We start from the raw sequence: 5,829 nt of genomic DNA on the forward strand, positions 1-5,829 counted from the left end.
CTGAGGTTTCACCTTGTGTTACTTGACAGCACAGTGACAGGTGTATATAGTACGGCTCAAAATAGAGAGAGGGTCATTGCTGGAGCAGCTTTTACCACCACTCTAATGAAAAGGATCTTCTCCATTGATCCTTGGCTTATGAGTGCTTTCATGCTCAACACAAATACACACAGCCTGATGAATACAGCACATGCACATTTGCAATGCAACATTTGCTCCTTTCCTGTGGGCTAGTGTCAGGTTTCCATAATGAATTCTGCTAGAATGTTGGTCAATCCCAGATGACCTGCAGGGGCAGCAAAGGCCTGTGTGTGTGTGTGTGTGTGTGTGTGTGTGTGTGTGTGTGTGTGTGTGTGTGTGTGTGTAAAGAATTGTGGGAAATGTGTTCTTAAATTAGATTTTGTGCATTTGAGTACATGCACAGGCGTGTTTTCTAGTAAATAAAAATTATTATAGCATGATTCACATGCATTAAGGTGAATGATTAGACAGATATGGGTATTTTTGTGTGTGTGTGTGTGTGTGTGTGTGTGTGTGTGTGTGTGTGCATTTATGAATGTGTATAAAAGTAGCACATGGTCCAGGTGTAGTGAGGTCATGTGTCCATTCAGATATGTGTCAGTTTTGTGCATTTTTCTCTCTGTTTGAGTGTTTGTTTCAGCATGTATGCATATATGTGTGTGAGAGTGCTTTGGAGCATTGAGCTGTGTGATGAGGCCGTACAGGCAGTGGGGGTGCAGATGGTGTACTGAGGCCTGAGGACAGTCAGCCTGTCCATGACTCACACTCAGCAAGCCAGCAGCTCTCTCTCTCTCTCTCTCTCTCTCTCTCTCTCTCTCTCTCTCTCTCTGTCTCTCTCTCTCCCCTTGGTGGCCCAGAAAGCACAAGTGTGTATGTGTGTGTGACTGCGGGAAGCAACAGAAAATGCGGACTGAGCTGTCTGTATGCATGTGTCTATTTTTGTGTCTATGCTGATATTTCTGTGAGTGTGTGTGCACTTCTCTTTGTGTGTATGTGACCGTGACAGTGGCTGTCCAGGGGAAGCTGCTGACATTCTTTTCAGGACTGATTTACCACTGCAGCACAGCACAAAAGGCTTTTGTCCGCAGTTCCACTTTTATCTTACTCACTTTGTCACTATAATTCTACCTACTGCCATTTCACCCGGCTCCTCGTGAACCTTTACACATGGAGAAAGGGGATTTGGAGCTTTGGAGTTTACATTCGGATTTTCCTCCAGCTCTCAGCTTCTTGAATGAGGGATTAGGGTTCTAAAGGGTCATAGGGATCTTTTTACTTTCAGTCCGATCAATATAGAGGGTAATATTTCTTAAAAAAATCAAGTATTGATCCATTTTTAGCATGAAAATATTGTTACGTCCAAAATATTGCCTTCTGGTTAGGATCTACAGGGATTGATTATATTATCAATGGAGCCCAGCCCTTAATGAGTTATTCTTTATCAGGGTTCATTCCTGAAATGGTTGAAGAACCCCTGTTTAAAAGCCCTTTTGAAGGGCTTCACCAATTATTAAAAGGAAACGAAAGTGATGGTTTCATATTCCCATGGCAAAACGGTTGTTAAAATTTTCAGCCTTGCATCCCCACTAAATTACATTTAGTCTCAGATGGGCTTATTAAACCATGTTAGAAATCCTGTCATTTGTCGACCCACCAGTCACAGACCTTGAAGCAAGCTCTTTTGGATCCCAAGTGTTAACCAGCCTTAATGTGACAATCAGTCGTCTACCGCCACAGCCGGGGGCTAAGACTAGCATTTCTTGGAGGCTGGCTTCATTGAGTCAGTAGCTGTGTTTCCAAAACGTGTTTCTACCTAGGGGTCCAAGACAGGTTTTTTTTTTTTTTAAATCTACATTTCATCAGTTTTTTATGTGACCAAACAAAATACAACAATAAAATCATGACCAACTGCCAAAGTAGCTGGTAATGTAACATAACATCCACAACCATATAATTTGCCAACATTTTGCTGGTGCAGAGAACTATTTCCCTCCGTGGATATAGTTGTGGAGTTCAGGATATATGCTAGCTCATTCGCTCTTTAACCCGCAGGCTATAGAGGGTGATAAACATCCTACCAGGCTACCAGTTACACCGTATCAGCCCAGCCAGGGGCCTGACATTTTTATAGGGTTGTCCTTACCTCTCAAGGCAAGTGCTGCTTTACAGGAGCTTGATTTTCAATCACACTGATTCTTTAGATATTCCTGACATGGGCCATTTTTATTTTCTCACCTGAATTGAAGGTCTACATAGCAAGTATTGAAAAACAAAACTAAGAGTCTACAGCCATGCTAGCGGCTCTGTGAGGCTGTACTTTGGCACAACGTTGCTTTGAGCTAAATGCCAAATTCAGCATGTAAAAATGCTCACAATGACAATTTAACATGCTATTGTTAAGCAGGTATAATATTTACCATGTTCACCATCTTTGTTTAGCGTGTCAGCATGCTAACATTAGCTAATTAGTATTAAACACAAAGCACAGCTAAGTCTGATGGGAATAGCATTAGTTTTGCAGGTATTTTATCATAAAAATTAAGTATTGGACAAATTGAAATTTTGACCTGATGATGGCGCTAGATGAAAAGTTAAGGGAACACCAAAGTGATTATAATTCATTCTGATGGGAACATGAATATCTGTACCAAATATCATAGCAATCCATCCAATAATTGTTAAGACATTTCACTCAAAACCACAAATGTCAACCCACTGATGGCTCTAAGAAAAGTCAGAGGATAATCGATGCCAGTACAATTCATCCTTTGGAGACAATGAATGTCTGTACAAAATGCCATGGCAATCCATGTAATAGTTGTTGAGATACTTCTGTCTGGGCCAAAGTGTTGGACTGACCAACAGACCAACATTGCCAGAGTAATGCCACTAGCATGGCTGAAAATTCATGTAACTCATCCATGGCAGAGCAAAAAATAAATAAATAACATGGCTGACTGTCTGTAAATAAGACTGTTTCTAAAAATTCCTCAAAAGTTGACTTTGTAAAAATGCAAGGCTTTCATGTGACAGCTTAAAGATACACTCTACTAAGCAGAGAAAGTATGTAAGTCTTACAGTCCCTCTCTCTGCTTCTCCAATTATACTTGATGTGTCTGCTTGGCTGTTTTCTCATGCTTTCCTCTGAGGAGATGAGGTGATGAAGATAGAGAGATGGAAACAACACACTCCTGTACCCCCTTGCCCCACATGCATGGGCGCACACAGAAACACGTAAACACAGATATGCATTCCCATGAGCATACACAGTAACTCACTCACTAAAGCCCAGATCTAGAGATTGATGCATTAAGATGAACATCCTTCTACAGATAGACACACAATCACATAAAAATTCACAGGTACACACAAATATGCCTACTTTTGCCTTCATGCTATTTGTCTACATGTAGAGGCAGATGAGGGGGAACAATGCAGTGTATTTGAGCATGAGTGGACATGATGTGGTTGTGGCCTTACATGCATGAGTAAGACTTTACAGTACATGGCTTCAATACCCTACAGGCCTAGCAATGGGTAGTAACACACTGACACAGTTATCAGACCAGACTAATTGGGTCTGGGACTATGTGTGTGTCCGTGTGTAGGAGAACCTTGTTGTATGCATGTCTTAATGTATGTGTGACCCTTTCATGCATTTGTGTTGAACCCTATACACAATACTCCTCCTTCACTGCCCTCTCACCTCTAAACCTTCTCAAATGTGGATGTAAGAAATCAAGTAAGTGCATGTATGTATACGTCCATCTGCTTGCGTGTGTTGTGTCCCTCCGTGCATCTGTAACGACTGCATATGTCACATGAGCCTCTGCGCTGTCTTACCTCTACTCCCGTACGTCTTCTCAAATTCATGAATATCTCTCCTGCCAGGAAAAACTGTGAGATGTGTCAGAGTTTTCTATGGAAGCTCTTGGCAGACGATCACGCACTCTTGCAACTGTCTGACCCAGTTTCAGTCCTCAACATCACCGCAGTTACGATGCTGAGGCATATTATGCACTATACACAAAAACACGCACACAAACACAAACATTTAGCTAACTGCAACATTGCACATTACCACACATTCACCATGTCACAATCAAATGGTACACTTATGGTACACTATTAACTCTGCAAGTACACGCATGCACATGTATACTGCTCGCATAAGTGTTTCACCAGTGCAAATAATCCAGTATGATATAAAAAAGAGAGAGTTCCATCGTTAATCCAGTCTAAATCAGTCCGTCTGGGAGCATCAATTTAATGAGTAAATTAGAGCGCTGCGGCACTACACTCATCTGTACTCATGCCTGTAATCCGTCCTATTTCATATCAGCTTCAAGCAGGGGAGCAAAGACAAAGACTGCATCTAAATGTAGCTGACTGGGTCTAAGTGTACCTGACTGTTTCTGAATATTTTCTAACCCAGTAGTCATCCTACATCTTGTAGTCAAATGAAGGAATGAATAAATAAGTGAATAAAATGTGATGTGAGGAGGGATGAAAGGAATGAAGAGTGGAGACTTAAAGACGGATGATAGAAGGAATCAAGGGTTAAGAGAAATAGGGAGGCATACAGGAGTAAATGGAGGGGGAAAGGAAGGTAGGCATAAATAATCAAATGTTTGGCACAAGGAAGAAAGAAAATAGTGAAGAGAAAAGAATTAAAGATGGATCAAGAAAACAGATGAAAAGAGAGACACAAGGAGGCTGAAAGGGAGGCAAAGAAGGAAGGAAGGAGGGAGCAGGAGGAACAAATAAAGAAATGAACAAACAAACAAATGTATGGCACAAAGAAGGAAGAAATTAATAAAGGTGGGAAAGCTAAAAAAAAAAGGAAGCAAAAACAGAAATAACTAAATGAATGGGGGAGAGAAAAGGTCCTTGTCAAGTTTCAAGTGACTTTATGGGTGAAAGACAGAAATAAAAGAGCTGTCACTCCACTGACTCCCAGTTGAGCCTATGAATGGATCACTGGCTTCACCATGATATTCGCTGACCTGCATAAAAGCCACCGATTAACACATTGTCACATCTGATGCCAACTTGATCCAGCACGGGGGGGACAGACGGACAGATATTGAGAAAGAGAGAAGAAGAAAATAGGAGCTCCACTGCCATGAGCCAAACATGATTGTGTGTGTGTGTGTGTGTGTGTGTGTGTGTGTGTGTGTGTGTTACATAGTGAGGACTGAAGCATGTTTTCTACCTACAGAGTGAGGACATGTTTAGAAAATTAGGAGATTTTGGCCGGTCCTCACAACTTCAAAGGGCTGTTTGAAGGTTAAGACTTGGTTTTAAGGGTTAGGTTAGAATTAGGGTATGGTTAAGGTTAGGGTAAGGGGCTAGGGAATGCATTATGTCAGTGACGGTCCTCACAAAGATAGAAGTACAAGGATGTGCGTGTGTGTGTGTGGGCGGATGCAGTGATGGGACAGTGACAGTAGGTGTGTAACTAATGATGGCGCCTTATAATGAGGCCGACACATCCATTCACACTCACACATTTCCATTGCATGACTCTCATTATTCCCCTGTGGATTTCCAGCAACAGACTGATGTGCATTTGTGTACATATTCAAAAGGACAGCCAGATTAAGAGAACAGTATTATAAAAAGTGAGTCAGACGCAGACCAAACGCTCATCTTTCATTATTCATGTATGGTTTAGTGGCGGTATTGTGTTACCATGGAGAGAAGTACACCGAGAAGTAAAAAGTGACACAGGAAGAAAGAGAGAAGAGAGGAAGAATAACAAAATGAAAATGGAGGAAAAGGCGAATTAGACAGAGACAAGGTAAA

This window comes from Siniperca chuatsi, linkage group LG15, assembly GCF_020085105.1.
Source record: "Siniperca chuatsi isolate FFG_IHB_CAS linkage group LG15, ASM2008510v1, whole genome shotgun sequence".
NCBI lineage: Eukaryota > Metazoa > Chordata > Actinopteri > Centrarchiformes > Sinipercidae > Siniperca > Siniperca chuatsi.